General features: G+C 38.7%; 1 long non-coding RNA gene across 1 annotated transcript in view; it reads right to left on the bottom strand.

Moving 5' to 3' along the window:
- The window catches only part of LOC129724667 (uncharacterized), a 29224-nt gene extending 13615 nt beyond the window's left edge, over positions 1–15609 (bottom strand). Inside the window, exons 1-2 of the long non-coding RNA XR_008727939.1 lie at positions 15431–15609; positions 15199–15359 (exon numbers count right to left, since the gene is read on the bottom strand). This is a non-coding gene — a long non-coding RNA (uncharacterized LOC129724667). The remainder of the gene's footprint in view (positions 1–15198; positions 15360–15430) is intronic.
- Between the last annotated feature and the right edge of the window lie 11157 nt (positions 15610–26766).

Here is a 26766-nt window from a genome sequence, read left to right as displayed (position 1 = left end):
ACGGATACAATCGATCTGACTTTGTTGTTATTGTTGTTGTCACTTTCTGTTTCTGATGTTTATGCTGCTGCTAGCGGAAAAAACCTTGCAAATATGCATTTTTTGTTGGTGTTAATATTACGACAGCGGCCGGCGCCCCATAATTCTGATTCCAAAACCGCACCAGTGACATGCGGACGCTAGGTGATAGCAGCTGAAAGGAGGAAATACAAAATAGTACCGGTCATCTCGTGCCGGTTTCACCCGTTATGCTGGTGGCTTTAGTAGTAAATGGCTACTGCCAAATATTTAAATGGCTGGAATTCTGGACGGACTAACCAGGAAACTATAATCGGCAACTGGCACCTTTTGTTGCCTCGAAATTTTGGTACAGAAGCGGCTAATTGAATTTTCTGTTTTACCAAATGCTGCTGCTAGCGGAAAAAACCTTGCAAAAATGCATGTTTGTGTTGGTGTTAATATTATGACAGCGGCCGGCGCAGCTTTCAAGAAACATTTGTCTCTACCATTCCATCATCTATGTAGCCCCGCCTTCTTTCTAATTATCTGACGAAGCCTTGGTATGAAACGTATCGTTCGAACATTTCACCCCATCAGTTTCACTACTAAACCCTACCGGATACATACGGACGCTCGGTGTTAGCAGCTAAAAGGAGGAAAAACAAAATAGTAACGGTCATCTCGTGCCGGTTTGACCCGTGATGCTGGTGGCTACTGCAAAATACTAAAATGGCTGGAATTCTGGACGGAAACCAGTAAACAAGAAATCGGCAACTGGCACCTTTTGGTGCCTCGCAGTTTTATAATAGAAGCGGTTAGTTGAATTTTATGTTTTACAATTGCTGCTGTTAGCGGAAAAAAAACTTTCAAAAATGCATGTTTATGTTGATGTTAATTTCACGACAGCGCTTGGTGTTAGCAGCTGAAAGGAGGAAAGACAAAATAGTACCGGTCATCTCGTGCCGGTTTCACCCGTTATGCTGGTGGCTTTAGTAGTAAATGGCTACTGCAAAACACTTAAATGGCTGGAATGCTGGACGGACTAACCAGGAAACTATAATCGGCAACTGGCACCTTTTGGTGCCTCGAAATTTTGGTACAGAAGCGGCTAATTGAATTTTCTGTTTTACCAAATGCTGCTGCTAGCGGAAAAAACCATGCAAAAATGCATGTTTGTGTTGGTGTTAATATTACGACAGCGGCCGGCGCAGCTTTCAAGAAACATTTGTCTCTACCATTCCATCATCTATGTAGCCCCGCCTTCTTTCTAATTATCTGACGAAGCCTTGGTATAAAACGTATCGTTCGAACATTTCACCCCATCAGTTTCACTACTAAACCCTACCGGATACATACGGACGCTCAGTGTTAGCAGCTAAAAGGAGGAAAAACAAAATAGTAACGGTCATCTCGTGCCGGTTTGACCCGTGATGCTGGTGGCTACTGCAAAATACTAAAATGGCTGGAATTCTGGACGGAAACCAGTAAACAAGAAATCGGCAACTGGCACCTTTTGGTGCCTCGCAGTTTTATAATAGAAGCGGTAAGTTGAATTTTATGTTTTACAATTGCTGCTGTTAGTGGAAAAAAACCTTGCTAAAATGCATGTTTATGTTGATGTTAATTTCACGACAGCGCTAGGTGTTAGCAGCTGAAAGGAGGAAATACAAAATAGTACTGGTCATCTCGTGCCGGTTTCACCCGTTATGCTGGTGGCTTTAGTAGTAAATGGCTACTGCAAAACACTTAAATGGCTGGAATTCTGGACGGACTAACCAGAAAACTATAATCGGCAACTGGCACCTTTTGTTGCCTTGAAATTTTGTTACAGAAGCGGCTAATTGAATTTTCTGTTTTACCAAATGCTGCTGCAAGCGGAAAAAACCTTGCATAAATGCATGTTTGTGTTGGTGTTAATATTACGACAGCGGCCGGCGCAGCTTTCAAGAAAAATTTTTCCTTACCATTCCATCACCTATGTAGCCCCACCTTCTTTTTATTTATCTGACGAAGCCTTGGTATGAAACGTACCGTCCGAACATTTCACCCCATCAGTTTCATTACTAAACCGTACCGGCTACATACGGATGCTATCTTGAAAGAATTCTGGACGGACTGACCAAAAACATGGATATATTCGGCACCTGGCCCCTTTTGGTGCCTCGATATTTTGTTACAGAAGCGGCTAATTGAATTTTCTGTTTTATTACAAAATGCTGCTGCTAGCGGATAAAACCTTGCAAATATGCATCTTTTTGTTGGTGTTAATTTTACGACAGTGGCCGGCGCCCCATCATTTTGATTCCAAAACTGCACCAGCGACATGCGGACGCTAGGTGATAGCAGCTGAAAGGAGGAAAGACAAGAGTACCGGTCATCTCGTGCCGGTTTTACTCGTTATGCTGATGGCTGTTAGTAATAAATGGCACTGCAAAATACTAAAATGGCTGGAATTCTGGACGGACTAACCAAAAACAAAAATATATTCGGCACCTCGCCCCTTTTGGTGCCTCGAAATTTTGTTACAGAAGCGGCTAATTGAATTTTCTGTTTTACCAAATGCTGCTGCAAGCGGAAAAAACCATGCAAAAATGCATGTTGTGTTGGTGTTAATATTACGACAGCGGCCGGCGCAGCTTTCAAGAAAAATTTTTCCTTACCATTCCATCACCTATGTAGCCCCACCTTCTTTTTATTTATCTGACGAAGCCTTGGTATAAAACGTACCGTCCGAACATTTCATCCCATCAGTTTCATTACTAAACCGTACCGGCTACATACGAACGCTATCTTGAAAGAATTCTGGACGGACTGACCAAAAACATGGATATATTCGGCACCTGGCCCCTTTTGGTGCCTCGAAATTTTGTTACAGAAGTGGCTAATTGAATTTTCTGTTTTATTACAAAATGCTGCTGCTAGCGGATAAAACCATGCAAATATGCATCTTTTTGTTGGTGTTAATTTTACGACAGCGGCCGGCGCCCCATCATTTTGATTCCAAAACTGCACCAGCGACATGCGGACGCTAGGTGATAGCAGCTGAAAGGAGGAAAGACAAGAGTACCGGTCATCTCGTGCCGGTTTTACTCGTTATGCTGGTGGCTGTTAGTAAAAAATGGCACTGCAAAATACTAAAATGGCTGGAATACTGGACGGACTAACCAAAAACAAAAATATATTCGGCACCTGGCCCCTTTTGGTGCCTCGAAACTTTATTACAGAAGCGGCTAATTGAATTTTCTGTTTTACCAAATGCTGCTGCTAGCGGAAAAAATCATGCAAAAATGCATGTTTGTGTTGGTGTTAATATTACGACAGCGGCCGGCGCAGCTTTCAAGAAACATTTGTCTCTACCATTCCATTATCTATGTAGCCCCTCCTTCTTTCTAATTATCTGACGAAGCCTTGGTATAAAACGTATTGTTCGAACATTTCACCCCATCAGTTTCATTATTAAACCGTACCGGATACATACGGACGCTCGGTGTTTGCAGCTAAAAGGAGGAAAAACAAAATAGTACCGGTCATCTCGTGCCGGTTTCACCCGTGATGCTGGTGGCTGTTAGTAATAAATAGCTACTGCAAAATACTAAAATGGCTGGAATTCTGGACGGACTACCAGCAAACGAGAATAATCGGCAACTGGTACCTTTTGGTGCCTCGCAGTTTTATAATAGAAGCGGTTAGTTGAATTTTCTGTTTTACAAAATACTGCTGCTAGCGGAAAAAACCTTGCAAAAATGCATGTTTGTGTTGATGTTAATTTCACGACAGCGCTAGGTGTTAGCAGCTGAAAGGAGGAAAGACAAAATAGTACCGGTCATCTCGTGCCGGTTTCACCCGTTATGCTGGTGGCTCTTAGTAATAAATGGCTACTGCAAAATACTAAAGTGGCTGGAATTCTGGACGGACTAACCAGTAAACGAGAATAATCGGCAACTGGTACCTTTTGGTGCCTCTAAATTTTGTTACAGAAGTTTTGTAAAAGAAGCGTTGCAATTCCCTCTACTATTTGCTTCAATGGAATATTTTTTTCATAGAATACGGTAGTCAACGTCATGCGGTCGTGTCTTGAATACCACCCTCCTACTTTTTTTTACCCCATAAGTACCCGGCAGGGTACCCGGGTACCCACACAATAGAATGCTTCTTGCTTTTTCAGTTCTTGTCCGATTTTCGATCTTGACCCGTCAAAAGATTGGATTGGATTGGAATCTGTCTACTTTTAGAATCCGGAACTTACATGAACCTGTGACCACATCTGGTTCCTGTTAATCCGGATCTTCGGGAGCATGTTCCGATGAGACGAAGTAGTACAATTGTTAATAAAACCGAACAAAATTGGTATCAAAATTCATGAAATCACTCCAGGAGTTGATTTTCATTCATTTTGAGTCCATCTGATAAGTTGTCCGAAATGGCCGTTTCGGAGCGGATTCCCGATCTTGAACATGGTCCCGAAGTTCCGAATTTACGGGAACCATACGGGACCAATGGCTCTTAAGGTCCAGTATATTAAAAATAGACAAATTTTCCAATCTTTTGACGGGTCAAGATCGAAAATCGGCCAAGAATTGAATAAGTAAGAAGCATTTCATTTTGGTGGGTACCCGGGTATCCTGCAGAGTACTTACGTATGTTAAAATTGCCGAGTACATAACGGTTAATGTTTACAGGTTATGTTTTCCAGAAACTGATTTTGATTTGATTGTCTTGAAAAGTTAAAGTAAGTTAGTTCAAGCGCTAACACTCTTCGATAATGTACTTATCGCGATACTGAAAAATCTTGTTAGTCTTGCACAAAAAGTTTTAATTTTGAAGGCGTCTTATGAGGGCTTAATATAAAACCATCGACAAATATGGCATCCATCCATCTTTTTTTTTTCAAATGGATTGTTCATTTATTATTACTTATTACTGTTGTAATCATCAATGCTGTAATCAAATGTATTTTCATACTTATATTCATGGGGGATAACGTTTCATTATTATCCCTCTATATAATTGAAATTTAAGGGAGAAAAATAAACATACATATTGCACGCCATTTGCTAGGTCATCGACATTACCTCGAATGTTTTACGTGACTTTGTTTTGCTAGACATAATGAACCAGTTGATAATTGCAACGAAACAGTTGCCTTTTGCGATCGGACTATTAATTTTGTCAGCGCAATTCGTACCGTGTCGACATTATTCACATTGCCAGATTAAACAGGGTAGTACCCTATCGAATTAGCTTTTTCTGGCCTTCCGGTTTCCCTCCCCAATGAAGTTAGGTGTTCATTAAATCGATTTGTTTGCTGGTTTAATGCAACAGAAAGTGTAATTAAACGGGTCGGATCGAGCCGAACTTATGAAAGCTCAACAAGTTATGGGTCTGATAAATCACATTAATGGCCAGCACCGGGGCATCCTCATCAGGTGCTTATGCATTTACACGTGTGTAGGTTACTGGCTTTTTCGTACCGGGGCAGGGTGCACTCTGGTGGGTTGGGCAGTTATGCTAAAAGCATCATTAGTCAATATAACATTGCAGTGTCTTGGTAGCAGTCTGGTGATGGTTTAAATGCTTGCTTTCATACACAATGTTGTGACACTGCATGGTATTGCGGGTTTTGTTTAAGATAGTCACCGTGTCATGACTCATGAGCAGTCAAAACGTAATGAGTGGTTTAGAGTGATATTCTACCGTAAGTATTAAATAACACGACACATGGCATGACTTTGTACATCATTATTAGAATACGCTGAGGTATGTTTTACTCAAACCGCAAATGGTAACAATGTTTATAATTATTAGAATTGTGACAATGTGATTACGACATCTTTTGATCGTAGTTTTAATTAGTAGTGAAATGTAAATTAATTGTAAAATTCGAAACGTTCTGACCCTTCTTATAAATGCCGACTACATTCACCTTGATAGTAGTGTGTTAGTAGCACTTAACCTCAGAACGAGTTGAAGTTGTGAGGAAAGTGTATGTTTGAGCAAGTAATTTAGTAGCTATGAAGCTAAAGTCGCACGTGAGCATCATATTCGTACTACTCATAATTTCATTTACTCTAGGTCATTGTATGCCTTCCGGTGTAGATGATGATGATAAATGTGATTATGCTGTTTTTTCACGACTTTCTCTATGTTGATAAGCTCTCTTGAAAATACGAAGCCGGTAACAGATCTTCTTAGCCGAGAGTCAGCAAATATTGTCAATATGTTTGCATTAGACATGACACTTGCGATATCACTGTGAGTGGTGATAACGGTATATAAATAATGACATTGATAGTCTATAAACGGGAAGTCTAGTCCATGAGTTCTTTCAATTCACACCGTGACCTATAGAGTAAGCAGCAGAATCCACACGAAACACGCGACAGTCATAAATAATTGCGCTAAACACTTTTCTCGTGAGGGCGATTTGTCTGTCGCCGTATGTCTTGATTTAATTGAACTGAAAATAATGACCTTAGTTACGGCAATGGTATTAAATTTACTGTTGACTGAATTTAATGATTTTCTAAGAAGCACGGAACTACTAACTGGGTCGTGTGATGGACATCAGAGTGGTCCTACACTATTTTGATCGTATGTGGTAAAAATTACTACTCGAACTAAATTTCATGGTAGTTTTTCTTCCTTTTCTATCAAAGTACACTTCATAGTTTATCGGATTACAGAAGAGTAAAACATAATTGCAGTAAAATTTATTTATCATAAGGCAAAAGTCAGTGAAATACCTGGAACCGGTGACGCACCTGGTAGTATAAAATAAAACTTTTACTGCTCCGAATACAGCTGCTTATTAACGAAGCTTGTGAAATGCGGTACTTTCATACAAGCAATTATAGGCTGACAACTCACATGCGAGGTCTGCTTTCCGCCTCCTGTCTAGCGCCCAGTAGGGTAAAACTTTCTATTATGTCGCAAGCGGTACTTTCGGATTATGGCGACAGTTGGTGCCGTGGATTTTCTCTTTTTACCCTAAAACATATTCACGATATCAAGTGCTGTGAACCATGCGAAGTCTGCGAAGCAAAGTACGTACACAGTTGGTTTATTTGCATATTTGACCAATGGTAACTATTTCTTTAACTGCAATTACGAACGAACCTTATTTGCAAATCCCGATTCAGGTGGTTGTATAAAATAAGGCAAATTAACAACCTTTGCTAAGTTTCAACAAATGTAATTCTAATTTGTTAAATATGTTTATATACGCGTGATTGTTCTTAATACAATGTCATATTTAGGATGTCAACTATTGAAATCTAAAGCTTTTATGATAAACTTGAATTGCGAGCTTGTACCAGCATTTAACGAGACAATTCAACACAAGTATTGAGTTTGTGAGTTTATAATTTAACGATTACTTTTTCGTACGTTTGCTCGACTCTCTACGTTTGTTCGGGTTTGCTGAATCCAACCGACATTAATCGACAGATCCTGTTCGATAGTTGTTAATACCGGAGTTCGACAGAGTGCATTTTGTTGAAGTGGTTGTGTAATGTGTGCTCAAATGTGCATCGAATAATTGCATTGGTAGGTACCAACGTGAAGATAATTAAATGGATTGTAAAGAAGCAATTGTGCCAAAGTAATTCCGAGTATACGAGCTGCTCGGTTTGCATTTGTAAAATAACAGGGTAACAGGGAGCAAGTGATAACTTTCAAGTCATTAAGAGCAACTGCTGCAGATGCAGTTATTGCCAGATGACGGTTTTGTTGTAGTTCTGTACTGACGGTACCCGATAACTGTCCCATGATGAAAAACAACATATTGAGAAAACGGCGATTTAATATTACCCGTAAGTTTTCTGATATTCAGCTATTTCAAGCAATTTCATCCAAAACCAATGACCAGAACAGTTTCATGGTACCACAAGTTTAACGTTGATAACGAAAAACCATGGGTGGAATTGGTTTAATAACAATTAAGTCGGCTCCCGATGATAACTCAAAAGTGACAAAAAATAATATGGGACAGTTTTGCGGGTACCGGCAGTGTAGTGATTGTAATTATGTTCAATTAGATATCAGCGTTTCCAAGCGATGTTTCGACTAGGGGACACATAACTTTTCCACAGGTATTTAGACCAGTTTTGGAGCCTATTTTTCAAAACGACGTATATGTTTCAGCAGGTAAAACCTTTGAAAAATTAAACCTCGAAAGATTTGTTGACTTGTAAAAAAGACTTTTAAAAAAATTACTTTCTCCAATGGTGAATGAGGTTTCCTCAGCTGGAAATATTTCTGATGAAATTCGCAGCTGTTGAAATTTTACTTTTCCAAGAATTAGGAGCAGTAAATTTTGAATTTGAAAATTCGATCAATACATACGTCTGTTTTATTAATTTCAATAGTTTATTTGCTAATCTGTTTAAACAAATAATAGATTTGGAATAAGAGAGGCCTTATTCTATCGCTAGGTGGATTGATTTGCGTTTTATTTTACTGTGTTTATTCAATTGTTTCTCAGGTTGATAGCGAAAGAAAGAAAATAAATAAATTGAGTAAGTATTAAACATTTTCTAACAGCTGGAACTTCAAAAACGCACTGTTCTTACAAAGTGTTATACAAATCTCCGTATTCCGTTGACAACTTATTGACACTAACTGGTTTTGAGATTAATTGCATTCGACAAACACCGTGCTCTCATCGTCTTAATATTTACGTCTTGTAACGAAAAAGCAGCTTAAAAAGTAGGAGGGTGGTATTCAAGACACGACCGCATGACGTTGACTACCGTATTCTATGAAAAAAATATTCCATTGAAGCAAATAGTAGAGGGAATTGCAACGCTTCTTTTACAAAACTTCTGTAACAAAATTTAGAGGCACCAAAAGGTACCAGTTGCCGATTATTCTCGTTTACTGGTTAGTCCGTCCAGAATTCCAGCCACTTTAGTATTTTGCAGTAGCCATTTATTACTAAGAGCCACCAGCATAACGGGTGAAACCGGCACGAGATGACCGGTACTATTTTGTCTTTCCTCCTTTCAGCTGCTAACACCTAGCGCTGTCGTGAAATTAACATCAACACAAACATGCATTTTTGCAAGGTTTTTTCCGCTAGCAGCAGTATTTTGTAAAACAGAAAATTCAACTAACCGCTTCTATTATAAAACTGCGAGGCACCAAAAGGTACCAGTTGCCGATTATTCTCGTTTGCTGGTAGTCCGTCCAGAATTCCAGCCATTTTAGTATTTTGCAGTAGCTATTTATTACTAACAGCCACCAGCATCACGGGTGAAACCGGCACGAGATGACCGGTACTATTTTGTTTTTCCTCCTTTTAGCTGCAAACACCGAGCGTCCGTATGTATCCGGTACGGTTTAATAATGAAACTGATGGGGTGAAATGTTCGAACAATACGTTTTATACCAAGGCTTCGTCAGATAATTAGAAAGAAGGAGGGGCTACATAGATAATGGAATGGTAGAGACAAATGTTTCTTGAAAGCTGCGCCGGCCGCTGTCGTAATATTAACACCAACACAAACATGCATTTTTGCATGATTTTTTCCGCTAGCAGCAGCATTTGGTAAAACAGAAAATTCAATTAGCCGCTTCTGTAATAAAGTTTCGAGGCACCAAAAGGGGCCAGGTGCCGAATATATTTTTGTTTTTGGTTAGTCCGTCCAGTATTCCAGCCATTTTAGTATTTTGCAGTGCCATTTTTTACTAACAGCCACCAGCATAACGAGTAAAACCGGCACGAGATGACCGGTACTCTTGTCTTTCCTCCTTTCAGCTGCTATCACCTAGCGTCCGCATGTCGCTGGTGCAGTTTTGGAATCAAAATGATGGGGCGCCGGCCGCTGTCGTAAAATTAACACCAACAAAAAGATGCATATTTGCATGGTTTTATCCGCTAGCAGCAGCATTTTGTAATAAAACAGAAAATTCAATTAGCCACTTCTGTAACAAAATTTCGAGGCACCAAAAGGGGCCAGGTGCCGAATATATCCATGTTTTTGGTCAGTCCGTCCAGAATTCTTTCAAGATAGCGTTCGTATGTAGCCGGTACGGTTTAGTAATGAAACTGATGGGATGAAATGTTCGGACGGTACGTTTTATACCAAGGCTTCGTCAGATAAATAAAAAGAAGGTGGGGCTACATAGGTGATGGAATGGTAAGGAAAAATTTTTCTTGAAAGCTGCGCCGGCCGCTGTCGTAATATTAACACCAACACAACATGCATTTTTGCATGGTTTTTTCCGCTTGCAGCAGCATTTGGTAAAACAGAAAATTCAATTAGCCGCTTCTGTAACAAAATTTCGAGGCACCAAAAGGGGCGAGGTGCCGAATATATTTTTGTTTTTGGTTAGTCCGTCCAGAATTCCAGCCATTTTAGTATTTTGCAGTGCCATTTACTACTAACAGCCATCAGCATAACGAGTAAAACCGGCACGAGATGACCGGTACTCTTGTCTTTCCTCCTTTCAGCTGCTATCACCTAGCGTCCGCATGTCGCTGGTGCAGTTTTGGAATCAAAATGATGGGGCGCCGGCCACTGTCGTAAAATTAACACCAACAAAAAGATGCATATTTGCAAGGTTTTATCCGCTAGCAGCAGCATTTTGTAATAAAACAGAAAATTCAATTAGCCGCTTCTGTAACAAAATATCGAGGCACCAAAAGGGGCCAGGTGCCGAATATATCCATGTTTTTGGTCAGTCCGTCCAGAATTCTTTCAAGATAGCATCCGTATGTAGCCGGTACGGTTTAGTAATGAAACTGATGGGGTGAAATGTTCGGACGGTACGTTTCATACCAAGGCTTCGTCAGATAAATAAAAAGAAGGTGGGGCTACATAGGTGATGGAATGGTAAGGAAAAATTTTTCTTGAAAGCTGCGCCGGCCGCTGTCGTAATATTAACACCAACACAAACATGCATTTATGCAAGGTTTTTTCCGCTTGCAGCAGCATTTGGTAAAACAGAAAATTCAATTAGCCGCTTCTGTAACAAAATTTCAAGGCAGCAAAAGGTGCCAGTTGCCGATTATAGTTTTCTGGTTAGTCCGTCCAGAATTCCAGCCATTTAAGTGTTTTGCAGTAGCCATTTACTACTAAAGCCACCAGCATAACGGGTGAAACCGGCACGAGATGACCAGTACTATTTTGTATTTCCTCCTTTCAGCTGCTAACACCTAGCGCTGTCGTGAAATTAACATCAACATAAACATGCATTTTAGCAAGGTTTTTTTCCACTAACAGCAGCAATTGTAAAACATAAAATTCAACTTACCGCTTCTATTATAAAACTGCGAGGCACCAAAAGGTGCCAGTTGCCGATTTCTTGTTTACTGGTTTCCGTCCAGAATTCCAGCCATTTTAGTATTTTGCAGTAGCCACCAGCATCACGGGTCAAACCGGCACGAGATGACCGTTACTATTTTGTTTTTCCTCCTTTTAGCTGCTAACACTGAGCGTCCGTATGTATCCGGTAGGGTTTAGTAGTGAAACTGATGGGGTGAAATGTTCGAACGATACGTTTTATACCAAGGCTTCGTCAGATAATTAGAAAGAAGGCGGGGCTACATAGATGATGGAATGGTAGAGACAAATGTTTCTTGAAAGCTGCGCCGGCCGCTGTCGTAATATTAACACCAACACAAACATGCATTTTTGCATGGTTTTTTCCGCTAGCAGCAGCATTTGGTAAAACAGAAAATTCAATTAGCCGCTTCTGTACCAAAATTTCGAGGCACCAAAAGGTGCCAGTTGCCGATTATAGTTTCCTGGTTAGTCCGTCCAGCATTCCAGCCATTTAAGTGTTTTGCAGTAGCCATTTACTACTAAAGCCACCAGCATAACGGGTGAAACCGGCACGAGATGACCGGTACTATTTTGTCTTTCCTCCTTTCAGCTGCTAACACCAAGCGCTGTCGTGAAATTAACATCAACATAAACATGCATTTTTGAAAGTTTTTTTTCCGCTAACAGCAGCAATTGTAAAACATAAAATTCAACTAACCGCTTCTATTATAAAACTGCGCGGCACCAAAAGGTGCCAGTTGCCGATTTCTTGTTTACTGGTTTCCGTCCAGAATTCCAGCCATTTTAGTATTTTGCAGTAGCCACCAGCATCACGGGTCAAACCGGCACCAGATGACCGTTACTATTTTGTTTTTCCTCCTTTTAGCTGCTAACACCGAGCGTCCGTATGTATCCGGTAGGGTTTAGTAGTGAAACTGATGGGGTGAAATGTTCGAACGATACGTTTCATACCAAGGCTTCGTCAGATAATTAGAAAGAAGGCGGGGCTACATAGATGATGGAATGGTAGAGACAAATGTTTCTTGAAAGCTGCGCCGGCCGCTGTCGTAATATTAACACCAACACAAACATGCATTTTTGCAAGGTTTTTTCCGCTAGCAGCAGCATTTGGTAAAACAGAAAATTCAATTAGCCGCTTCTGTACCAAAATTTCGAGGCAACAAAAGGTGCCGGTTGCCGATTATAGTTTCCTGGTTAGTCCGTCCAGAATTCCAGCCATTTAAATATTTGGCAGTAGCCATTTACTACTAAAGCCACCAGCATAACGGGTGAAACCGGCACGAGATGACCGGTACTATTTTGTATTTCCTCCTTTCAGCTGCTATCACCTAGCGTCCGCATGTCACTGGTGCGGTTTTGGAATCAGAATTATGGGGCGCCGGCCGCTGTCGTAATATTAACACCAACAAAAAATGCATATTTGCAAGGTTTTTTCCGCTAGCAGCAGCATAAACATCAGAAACAGAAAGTGACAACAACAATAACAACAAAGTCAGATCGATTGTATCCGTTAGTGTCGACTGTGCTTGGGAAGAGAGGTAGTGATTGGCTGCGCGGTATGATTTAGACAATCGATATTAATTACCAATTTTTCAATAGTGTATCTCAAACAAAAGTTTGTTTTTGTTACATAAATTTAACCGTAAAAGAATTTCTGATCGATTGATGCCAAAACCTCGAAAACCTGATTATAGATGATTGCAAAATAAGCGCTCAAAACCTGACCACTTTTCTCTGGTTTTCCCTGGTTGAATTACTAGATTTTCAAATTCAGGGGCCCTAACTTCGATATAGACGTTAATCAACGTCAAAAAAAATTATAATTCACAATATCTATTAATTATCCCGCTTTATCCAATATCAGGTCTATCCGAACTGCATGATGCACGTACCTAAATAAAGTTAATATGTTCTCATCGTAGTATCCTCAAGATGGTTTTCAGGTACGATACTGGTCTAATAATCCAGTTGTTGTATGTTCGAGTCCCGGCTCGGAAGAAGACTGTTAGAGTCAGTAATATGTTGCATTCATGTTAAGATTACTGGAAGAAATATTTTTCTGCTCGCTGGTGAACGGCTCTTCGCTGCTCAATGTAGTCTTTCTACCGTGAGCGAAGCACTTAACCTCTCGTCAATAAATGCAATGACGGTAATACAGGTCGGACTCGATTATATACAGTCTCCGAAAAATTTTCACTGTATATAATCGAATCCTGTATATAATCGAATCAGAAAAAAAAAATTTTTTTTTGTTTATTTTGCATAAATAATTTGTTGTTTTTGAATAAATAAGTAGGATTTTTGTGACTAACCCCCTTAAAGTCGCAAAAAACCTTTCTTACAAAAATATATGCATATATAATCGAATCAGAAAAAATTTTTTTTTGTTTATTTTGCATACATCTTTTGTTGTTTTTAAATAAATAAGTAGAATTTTTTTGACTAACCCCCTTAAAGTCGCAAAGAACCTTTCTTACAAAAATATATGCATATATAATCGAATCAGAAAAAAATTTTTTTTTGTTTATTTTGCATACATCTTTTGTTGTTTTTAAATTAATAAGTAGAATTTTTTGACTAACCCCCTTGAAGTCGCAAAAAACCTTTCTTACAAAAATATATGTATATATGTATAATCGAATCAGAAAACTTTTTTTTGTTTATTTTGCATACATATTTTGTTATTTTTAAATAAATAAGTAGAGTTTTTTTGACTAACCCCCTTAAAGTCGCAAAAAACTTTTCTTACAAAAATTGATGTATGTATAGATTTCGTAGTTACTCTTTATGTTATTGCAGTCAGCCATGGCAAGAACACTACACCGTGCTGCACGGGTGCCACTTTTGCATAGAAACACTACACGGCGTGTACGGTCGTTCTTACACATTACGCAGTGCAAGTTGCAATACACGCCGTGTAGTGTTTTAAATATTTTCTCCGTAGTGCGTGTTTTAAACATGGCTGATTGCAGTAAACCTTAAGAAAAATTTTGATCAGTGTGTATTGTGTTTGTTTACTCTTTTAGTTTTGATATTGTTGTGCTGCGTTTTCAAGCAATTCAGAACAAAAAATGGCAAGTGCTCACGTAAAAGCCAGGAAACGAAGAAACGTTTTAACTTTTGCTCAAAAAGCAAAAGTTCTTTACGATCTCGAACAAGGTCTGTCGGTTCGTGACGTACAACGAAAATACAACATCGCTGAAGCAACTGTGTATCATTTAAAAAAAGACTGTGTATCATTTGAAAAAAGACAAAGAACGGACTTTTATGAATCAATAAGGAAGCGCTTATTTATAACGTAACGCAAGAATAATTATTGTTGATCTTCTTTCCCCCTATGCCATGCTTTTTGTTTAAACTTTCCGTATGGGTTGCAACACTTTGCCAACGCTTTCCCGGTTCCTGAGCGTTACATAATTTGTAAACGTTCCCTCGCGATATTTCTGTTTTAGATCAGCTTTACTTTACTTGAAACATTATGGCTCAAAAACCAACGTTTTGGGTCAAAAAATGTTGCGTTACGTCATATTGGACTGAAGGGAACGTCCATTAATTACGTACCGTAAATAAAAACTATTTTCGACCCCCTCTTTCCTCTAGGTAACGCTCTTTGTATAGAACTTCAAAATTTTAAGTATTGATTGCGACGTTTCGTCAGATCTCTACCTCCCCCAAGCGTTACGTATTTTTGGTCGATCCCTATACGACATTGCTGCTTTAGGTAAGTTATACTTAAAATTGAAAAAAAATATTTTTTTTATGATTCGATTATATACAATTTTGTATATAATCGAATCATATATAATCGAGTCAATATATAATCGAGTCTGTATATAATCGAGTCCGACCTGTACAGTAAATTGATTTATTAGACCACTAATTCCCGTTATCAATCTGTTTACATACTCACTTGCAGAAAAACCGAGCACAATAGACAGCGAATCCATTCGTTGTCTGGAGTGCAAGAGCGGTATCGCTTTTACCGTTATGCTTCCGTGCGATAAGCTCACTGCATGCTAATACGGAAGCGCGGGTTTTGATTGAGTGCTTTTTTATTAGAGGAAAACTCACCTGAAAGCATATTATTAGTACATACATAGGTAATAAGGCGCATTATTTATTTCATATCAATTTTGTCATACTGCTTTGATTCATGATGGAGCACAACAATGTTTGTGCTTTGTTTTATGCTCAGGTAGGGGGTTGACTGCAAATTCCAGAGTTCGTTTAGCTTGGTTTTTTATTTAGCCACACTGCGGTATGGTGTATTGTTGACATTGTTCATTACGGCATTTTTCAAAATATGTCACCAGTTCCCAACCAGCTCCCACACAGTTGTGCCGGAAATACAGGGAATAATAGGCAGAGTGATTTCGGGGCATGCGTGAGAGAGAGTGGAACATTTATAGTGTGGTGGTTTATAGTGAGAGTGGAACAGCAGAAGGGCAGAAGCAGATTCAAGATTGCTACACTTTGCTTTTTAGTTTTGATCTACACATGAAGATAATAATCGTTATTATGAAATCAGTTCTACGTAGTATTGCGCTTCAAGTTCTTTAAAAAAGTAATTTGTTTCCATTTCTCTCGGCTTGTGAGAAAGCTACATTTTCATTTCGTATAGGACTGGACCCAAGACTGAGACTTGAGGCACATCTGCTCTGACAGGAAATCGAACCTCTAGAGTTCGATGAGTTAGATAATTTTTTAAACTTTTGATTATAAAACTTGGAAAATTGAAAGTTGACAATTTTGCAATCAAACTTTTATGCCGAACACTGTCGATTGTATTTTCTATGTATAGAAGAGCAGCTCTAGCGGAATAACCTTCAGGTTCGTTAGCTCGTATCATATTAGTATCTCTGAGTAATTGATGAGTAGTGGAATGCCCATGGTGAAATCCGAACCATTCATCTGCATAAACTGAATTTTCGTTGATGTGTGATTGTTAAGAATAATTCCTGTTAAGAATAATTCTATCGAACAGTTTACTTATCGAAAAAAGCAAACTGATTGGTCGATAACATGAAACCTCAGCTGGATTGTTATCCGGCTTTAAAATTGAAATATTTTTTACATTTTTCCATAACGTAGGAAATTATGCAATTTAAAACAGTTATTGGAAATTTTAACCATAAATTCCATTGGAATTACTTTGAGAATTATTCCATGATCAGTGTTTAGCGTTAAAACCGCAAACAATCAAAAAATGTTGAACGATTTCTGATGAGTTTTTGCACATTACCTTTAAAATAACTTTTGTACTCGTGTGTGCATTGGATTTAGTTCTATATCCTGAAACATTGGAACTATAAATTTTATCTCAAGGTGGGGAAGAGCACAACAATGATGTTTGATTCGGCGATGGATTACAATTGCAACTCCACCGCCGAACCCTGAATTCTATCATATCTATGAATCACGTGATTGCGATCATATTTTAATTTAATGTTAGGCTTCAAAAATGTTTCAGTAATAATTGCAATGTGCACATTATTTTTCGTAACAAATTAAAAACCTCATTTTCATTGGCTCTCAATGAGCGAGCATTTTAATTAAAAATTTTAGATGAATTGTTTACAATCATTGTTGAATTTTGAATTTGAAAAGGTGGTAAGAGTAAAATTTCTTCCTATTTTAATTGCTTCAAACATGGAATTTGCCAGTAACATGGCGTTCATAAGATCGAACATTATTTGTTACAGAAAAGAAAGTTTACCTTCCGTTATGGGTACAATATTTGCATATGATAAGCGGTCCTGTACAGGAATAAAAACAATTGGGCGGGTTCAATTGTTTTTAAGTTTGTTTTGATTGGGAAAAAGAATTTTGTTTACCTTGCCTTGCCCTCATAATGGCTAAACGAACAGAGCATTGGTAGAAAATTGACATATGGTTGCCGTTACAATTGGCACAGAGCAAATTTTTACTCTCTTTTACAGGACATATGTCCTTTATGTGAGAAGAGTTTCCACATTTCCACAAATAAAGCATTTTTGGTTCATGTTACAGAATTTAGATCCACGGCCATATCGTTGGCAAACTCGACATTGAGTGATATGCTTTTCACCTCCGCCAAACTTCCTATACAACTCCCACTTTACCTGCACATTATAGATAGCATTTTTCTAAAAATTTTAAATTGTTAACCTCATTGCGGTTAAAATGAATCAAATAATCAACAAGAAAAATCTGACCGCTTTGCTATCACTGGCTTCTTACTCTGGCAAAATATCAAACACATTGTCACTGCGCACACACACGAATTGTCAGAGAGAGAACGTTCTCTATTACTCTTCATAGTGATGCGCAGTTTTTGAGCAAAGCAACACTATACGGTTGAGTGTAATGGAGCAGAAGTTTTGTAACACTTATCAAGCCATTGCTTCGCCTGAACGATATTTTTCACCATCGGAAAGCAATACCCAATCGAAACAGAAGAACGGAAGTAATTTATTTTACATCCGTAGAGGCAGTAAAATTTAAATCAACTTCGAATGAACAGCTGAACCGAGTTTTACCTCGGATTAAAAACAGAATATTTGTAAGTTAATTTTATTTCAATCAATAATAAAGTTGCGATACTTTTCGAATAACTCCTTCCCCCGTTCAAGAGAATCGCAATCGTGTGGCAGCAAAATAGTTTCAGAGGAAAATTTTTAACCAGAGGCTAGAGATTGTTCAGCTCTGTAATCTAATCGTCGCCAATTCTGGTATTGCGCTAGAAGCCTGAACTGCGAGCTTTATATTCTATTATCGTCAGCTGGGTCCGGAAGCAAGTCTGCAACATTTTCCGGCCATCGTCCCTGCGCGAACTCGAGCAGGATATTTATGAAACCTATCGAGAGGCAGCAAGATGGTCAAAGTTTGCTGCTCTTATCAACAAACTGAAGAAGCTTCAATAAAAAATAACAACTCCCAGTTGTTGCACGGCTGTTGCTACATTGAATACGTTTCTTTTTTTTAATTGAAAACTTATTTGATTTGCAGCTATAAAACAAATTCAGTGTAGAAAGATGATGTGCCCTGCTTCATAATGCAATCTATGGCGGTGTTTATGTTATTTTATCAACAACTTGTTGTGAAATTCGAAATTCCAATTTGTTCGTTTGTTCGTGACTTTGCCTTTCCAATCACAACTGGCTTATTAGAACAACATCGCAGCTCCGGGACACTTGAGACACTAGCCTTAAGCTAGTATAAAAAGTTGAGCATTTTTTTACTATTTGGACTTTAATTGGAAATTTAAACTCTGCTGCGCCAATTAAAAGTTATTCCATCATTTTCTGCACCTCATATGAATATCACCACTGACAGGCGTCCTTTTGCGTCCGTAAACGGCAAGTTGAAATAGATGCGAGTTGAACTATCACCATTTGCACTCCCTTGTGGTTGCTTTAGGTTTTACAGTTCGGCTCTTATCATCCCTCGTAACCAAATATTGAAGCATCTATTAAATCAGTCATTTTTCCGGGGCCATTGTTGGTGCTGATCCCTAGTCTGTTGCCAGCAAATGTCAAAATTTTTCCTTCGGGAGCCCTATGTTACCACTTGTTTTTTATCGTGCGGTCGGCTATATGCATGCAATCCTGCTGTACAGTATGAAAAATGATGATGAGGATGTTCGGAAGAAGCATAGAGGCTATTTTTTTTATTTTGCTAGTAGCACCAGCACAAGTTCAACACCTAGAAAGGTTTGTTGCGCCACAGTGATGATTTTTTCATACCAATCCGTTTCGACATAACCAATACACACACTTCAAACTTTATGGTTGATTGAGCTGCTTTAACTTTGAGGGGAGAAAAAGTGAAAAACGGGTTTTGTCATATTGGTTTTCTTAGGGTCGGATTATCAATTATCGTGGTAAACTAACACCTTAATAATAGATTAACTCCTCTAACTTTTACGGAAAATTACAGGCAAATGTCAGTTTAAAATTTCATTGTACAATCGAATGTCACGGTATGTGAAAGCTTAGGGCGCCCAACAGAGGCATATCAGTTCCCTTGCATTATTCTCACCCTCTGACAGTACCGAGAACGAAGTTCAATTTAGTAGAAACGCTGCCGTAGATGAACATTTACCAAACGAATGCTAATAGCCTGCAAAACAACCTCACCGGCAACTACTTGTGCGCTGCCACTGGAAGCGATTAATTTTGTATGCCTAATGTATTTCGACTGTGCCTGTCAGTCAGTCGTTTGCAGCATTATCCCATAATGGATTCGCAGCAACATGTTGATGGGCTGTGAATAGAACAACAACGATGCGTGATGCTAACGATGTTACAAAGGCGCCGTTTTTTCGGTCGCGTGATTCAATTTCATTGCCTTTTTTCTGCTGTTAAAATTAAACTTGATTTACTACCTTAGATTTGTTGATTTGAGCGGTATTGATTTACTGCTTTACTGATTTATTTAATTTATTTATGTGTTTATTTTGTGTTGTAATAACTATTACACAAAAACGCCATAATTTCTTTCGTTTTCAACTATTTTTGAATCGGAGAAAAGGAACAAAAAAAATCTTATAAGTTATCTTATGGCGCTTGGGTTTTGGTTCATCTGTCGCAGAACCTTGTGAATAAGATTGTAAGCGTTCAGTCTCGGTCTCAGAAGCGATTTATAGCTGAACAGTTGCAGTATCGTCAATTGCAATAATTTCTTTGATATTTTGCGACAACGGATGATCAGTGCAAAAAATTTGTGCGGTACTTTCACGCGAAATCCAAAATGGCATTTTAAGGTTCCCCGAATACAGTCTAAAATGGCCTAATATGACTATTTTTTAAATCATCGTGATGTCCCAAGGCCGGAGCGAAACTCCATTTCGAAATTCAGAGTGGCGACTTCTGATCCCAGAAAACAGGCTAAAATAATGAAATACCATTAAATATAGGTACCGTAAAACGGGGTGAATAGAAACAGTCGCCGTTATATTTTGCATTGTACAAAAAATACTTTAATGTCTTGAACGAATATAAAATTTTTAAAACTTGGGTCTAACATTCCTCTATCAAGTGTATGAATACCATTTTGATAAATAAATAATTCTTTCTTTCATTGAAAAAATTGTTGCATTGCGGGGCGAACAGAAACATTCATCAATCGACTGAATTTTTCTTGTTCTGAAGAAAGACTCGAATTTTATTTTAGAGAAAAAAGAATAATTGCATCATCTTTATTGATACGAGGTGCAAAAAAAGTTAAGAAGTATTTAAATAGCAGAAATGCTCGGTAACATACAATGCATGAATTCATTGTCATACATGAATACATACATGTCGGATATATCCTAACAAAGTTAGTAACGGAAAGATTTGGAATTGGTTTCAGTAACACTTTGTGCTGGTAGAACTGGAATCTTGGTCCGTTTCTCTCGTGTTGTTGATGTTTTTGTCAATTCATGTCAAGCATCACGCAGTAAATAAATCAGATTTTTGTCAATTTTTGAGCTATTAGCTTGGTTTTCTGCTAGATAGGGTTCTGATGGTAGCTGAGGAAGTTGATTTTATATTTCGTGGCCGCTTGACGAAGCGCAGTTTTTCGTAAGTAATTTTTTTGTAGTTTGAATCAGGCGGAGTTGTTTCGTTTTTTGTACATTTTCGAACCTTTTTGTTTGTAGGTGCTGCTCAAAATAGGTTGAGTATGTACAAAACATGTATCAGGTATCATTTTACAAGAAAAATATGATTGCATGTTTCAAAACTACTTAATTTGTGTAAAAGTATTCGCATTGGCGTTGCTTCTATTCGTCCCGCAAATTTGCGAACTGGGAGTTTTCGATGAAACGTAAGTAAAAGGATGAAAAATACCTTACAGTAATTCTCAAATTCACTGTAAAAACTTGAAACGCGTTACAGTGCCTCCACAGTTATGGGTCAGCTACAATTATGGTTCACTTTTACGCAAATACGTCTATTCTCACGAAACTGAATAATTTTCATTAGCAGTGGTATTATTTATAACTTACTAGTAACCTCATTTATACGAATAAAATGATTTAAAGTTGAAAATGTCACTAAAAATTATAATTCTGCTCGGTGCAATAAGTGAAGTGACCCATAATTGTAGTAATGTTACATTTTGCGGTGCACAATTGTGGGTCAGTCCATATTTTGGCTATTTTTATTACTTTTACATGATAATGCATCAAGACTGTATAAAACAACTTTTTATCAAGCTTTTACAACAATAAAATAACTAGCGTTATGTCTTTTGAAGATTTTATAGATTAAATGATTTTGAATGCCAAAAGTAACCTATAATTGTGTCTTTTTCTATGTAAGTGAAATTTTTCTTCCCAACCGATTTACATGCATCAACTGCAGTGAAACTAATTGTTGATCGAAAGTACACATCAGAACACAGAGATAGATAGGAAAACATTCGTAGTTGATAACTTTTCCGATTTTCTATCCATTTTTGAACATTCAGACAGCACGTTGACTGACCCATAATTGTAGAGGGACTGTACTATCGACCCAGTACAGCACACAAAAAAGCTCGAAGTAGAACAAAGTTTCCATAGGCAAAGTTTTTCGGCACTTGGATACGCTCTGAACTTGAGCCCCCCTTTGGTATTTTTTTAACTAACTGACAGTGCTTCTAACTCATAAATGAGTTTGAAAGACTTGTTTACTATCGTACCATCCAAGAAAATTTTTGTACATGGTTGTGGAATGTTGGCGAAGACTTATAATAACATTTGTCAAGCTCAGAAGTTTTGTTTCTATTCGCCCCGTTTTGATACCCAGAAAATCAAAAATTATCTCCGAATGCATTTTTTCAATTTTTTTCACTTTTTTACAAACAGACAGACAGCCCAAGTAACACACGTTGCACAGTGGGGCGACTCCATACAAATGCTGGCCAAGCAAAAAAATGTCTTCAAATCATAGAAAATATATGGTTTTTATATAATGTTGGAACACTGAGTCCGAATTTGATGTTATTTTTGCATGAAAATGTGTATTTTTGACGTTAAAGGAATTTTTATGTTTTTTATATATGTAATGTGAGAAAAAATTTACGTCAGTTTCAATTTTTTGGAAAACAAAATGTATGATGCTTGAAAGACTTTAATATGCCATAAAACGAACATAAAAATATTATTCAGTTATTAAGAAAATAAAAAAAAATATCAATTGAAAAATATGCTTTGTGATAAAAATTACTTTTGACTTGATTTTTTCAAAGTGACTATATTAAATTGCGTCTTTTTATCGCATTCTTCTTTTTATTCACTTCTACTTTCATCTGAATTTTTGTGTTCATTTTTAATACAGTTTTAATATCTTCAAGGAGAGAGTTTTCGAAATACAGTTTCTAACGTCAAAATAATAATTCACTATTTGTTCTGTAGAAATTAGCAGGCGATTTATTATGTCATGGTTTGTGTTTACGCGATTGTTATTACATGTGACTGGTATGATACAAACTTAAATTATGAGTATGGTACTCGAGCTGATGATACGAAATATGAACAATGATTAGTTTTTGATACTGCGTCAAATATCGGAATATTGATGGGTTAAACTTGTTAATATGAAAACAGTGTGATTAATCATACTGAAACATGTTTGAAAACGTTGTTATTATCAGACTAATACGAGCCATTTGTAATTCTGTTGACTGTTTGCAGTGTGCAATTCAAAATTACGTTTTTAAAATCCGATATGTGCCGAACACTTGTTGTTTCTCTTCGAAAGAAGGGTACTCTGCGCAACTCTGCGCAGGATAGGACTAGATGCTTTTGAAAGCATTTTTTCCAAGCTATCGTTTAAAACTAGTGCCAATAGTGCCAAATCCTGCCGTCTAAACTTAAAACGCTGTTTTATGCAAAAAATTAATAAAAATTAAAAAACGTAATTTTTTTATTCGGCCTAATTTTTTTCAGTATTACAATGAGATTATACATTATCCAAAGATAAGGATTTTTTTCCACTATTCTACAGACAACTTTTCCTCAGACGTCATCACGATACAAGTTACCCTTGAGGCTCCAGCAAATTTCGCAACATTGCATTTTTTTCAAGAAAAACGCTAAAAAACGCTGACTCAGTACACTTTGAAAAATCTTAGAAAATCCAAATTTTGTCGTAATGCTCTAAAAATTTGGATTCTTACACTGCAATAGTAAACAATTATAGGAAAAATATAATTGAAATGAAATTCGCATTTTCATTTTTGGGTCGATGGCCAGCGATTCCCCACTGTGCGTTGGTATAGAATAGTTGACGTTACCTATTCCATGACATCAATATCACCAGAAAAGCGCAAAACATGAAGGCTAGTAGAACAAGTACTGATAACTGCATGAAAGCAAGCCAACTTGATATAATTAAGTGGCAAAATACATCTCGAGTACTAATACGGGAATGCGCAAATCTGTTGCTATGACAACTGTTAACCAGCGCATGCGCAAATGTGTTGTGTCTGCGCAGTGCAACTAGATCGGCAAATTCTTTTATCAGTGGCAGTTTTAATTGATTATAAAATGATGACAAAAAATAATATTCAACCATTCAAAAAGAGTTGTTTCTTTCGCTTGAATATTGAAATTGTTTTCGCATAGTTTTAACGTTATCTGAATATAAAATCTAACAAAACTAGAAAACGGTGTTAGATATACAATAACAAAAATGTGCAGTGATATTGGTTACACTGCAAGCGTTTTGTTTATCTTTTGATGGCGCGTCAAAACCACTTCGAATAAATATAGAAATCGTTCATATAATTTAAATAAAAAATTGATCAAGTAATTTTAAGTTAGGTGTTGAATACTACGACTACTGTACTAAGGAATAACAATCTAATAACAACACTACGTACCTGTGAAATGCTACAGGTACGTAGTGTTGTTATTAGATTGTGTAATGTCTTACGAAAAGACCAAGTGATAGTGATTGTCATTCTTGAACTCATGTTATTAAGTTATTAAAAACATCTTCAAAATCAGAAAAAACGAGCTTGTTTTCGAAATGCGGTTGTATTACTGATGAAAAGCAACTTCAAACACAATATGATAACACAAGTTTTCAATTGCGCTTGACAGACAGACAGACAGACAGACAGACGGACAGACAGACAGACAGACAGACAGACAGACAGACAGACAGACAGACAGACAGACAGACAGACAGACAGACAGACAGACAGACAGACAGACAGACAGACAGACAGACAGACAGACAGACAGACAGACAGACAGACAGACAGACAGACAGACAGACAGACAGACAGACAGACAGACAGACAGACAGACAGACAGACAGACAGACAGACAGACAGACAGACAGACAGACAGACAGACAGACAGACAGACAGACAGACAGACAGACAGACAGACAGACAGACAGACAGACAGACAGACAGACAGACAGACAGACAGACAGACAGACAGACAGACAGACAGACAGACAGACAGACAGACAGACAGACAGACAGACAGACAGACAGACAGACAGACAGACAGACAGACAGACAGACAGACAGACAGACAGACAGACAGACAGACAGACAGACAGACAGACAGACAGACAGACAGACAGACAGACAGACAGACAGACAGACAGACAGACAGACAGACAGACAGACAGACAGACAGACAGACAGACAGACAGACAGACAGACAGACAGACAGACAGACAGACAGACAGACAGACAGACAGACAGACAGACAGACAGACAGACAGACAGACAGACAGACAGACAGACAGACAGACAGACAGACAGACAGACAGACAGACAGACAGACAGACAGACAGACAGACAGACAGACAGACAGACAGACAGACAGACAGACAGACAGACAGACAGACAGACAGACAGACAGACAGACAGACAGACAGACAGACAGACAGACAGACAGACAGACAGACAGACAGACAGACAGACAGACAGACAGACAGACAGACAGACAGACAGACAGACAGACAGACAGACAGACAGACAGACAGACAGACAGACAGACAGACAGACAGACAGACAGACAGACAGACAGACAGACAGACAGACAGACAGACAGACAGACAGACAGACAGACAGACAGACAGACAGACAGACAGACAGACAGACAGACAGACAGACAGACAGACAGACAGACAGACAGACAGACAGACAGACAGACAGACAGACAGACAGACAGACAGACAGACAGACAGACAGACAGACAGACAGACAGACAGACAGACAGACAGACAGACAGACAGACAGACAGACAGACAGACAGACAGACAGACAGACAGACAGACAGACAGACAGACAGACAGACAGACAGACAGACAGACAGACAGACAGACAGACAGACAGACAGACAGACAGACAGACAGACAGACAGACAGACAGACAGACAGACAGACAGACAGACAGACAGACAGACAGACAGACAGACAGACAGACAGACAGACAGACAGACAGACAGACAGACAGACAGACAGACAGACAGACAGACAGACAGACAGACAGACAGACAGACAGACAGACAGACAGACAGACAGACAGACAGACAGACAGACAGACAGACAGACAGACAGACAGACAGACAGACAGACAGACAGACAGACAGACAGACAGACAGACAGACAGACAGACAGACAGACAGACAGACAGACAGACAGACAGACAGACAGACAGACAGACAGACAGACAGACAGACAGACAGACAGACAGACAGACAGACAGACAGACAGACAGACAGACAGACAGACAGACAGACAGACAGACAGACAGACAGACAGACAGACAGACAGACAGACAGACAGACAGACAGACAGACAGACAGACAGACAGACAGACAGACAGACAGACAGACAGACAGACAGACAGACAGACAGACAGACAGACAGACAGACAGACAGACAGACAGACAGACAGACAGACAGACAGACAGACAGACAGACAGACAGACAGACAGACAGACAGACAGACAGACAGACAGACAGACAGACAGACAGACAGACAGACAGACAGACAGACAGACAGACAGACAGACAGACAGACAGACAGACAGACAGACAGACAGACAGACAGACAGACAGACAGACAGACAGACAGACAGACAGACAGACAGACAGACAGACAGACAGACAGACAGACAGACAGACAGACAGACAGACAGACAGACAGACAGACAGACAGACAGACAGACAGACAGACAGACAGACAGACAGACAGACAGACAGACAGACAGACAGACAGACAGACAGACAGACAGACAGACAGACAGACAGACAGACAGACAGACAGACAGACAGACAGACAGACAGACAGACAGACAGACAGACAGACAGACAGACAGACAGACAGACAGACAGACAGACAGACAGACAGACAGACAGACAGACAGACAGACAGACAGACAGACAGACAGACAGACAGACAGACAGACAGACAGACAGACAGACAGACAGACAGACAGACAGACAGACAGACAGACAGACAGACAGACAGACAGACAGACAGACAGACAGACAGACAG

The sequence above is a fragment of the Wyeomyia smithii genome, chromosome 2 (genome assembly GCF_029784165.1).
Source record: "Wyeomyia smithii strain HCP4-BCI-WySm-NY-G18 chromosome 2, ASM2978416v1, whole genome shotgun sequence".
NCBI lineage: Eukaryota > Metazoa > Arthropoda > Insecta > Diptera > Culicidae > Wyeomyia > Wyeomyia smithii.
Note: the sequence above shows the minus strand (reverse complement) of the source record. Positions and strands in the feature narration are given on the sequence as shown.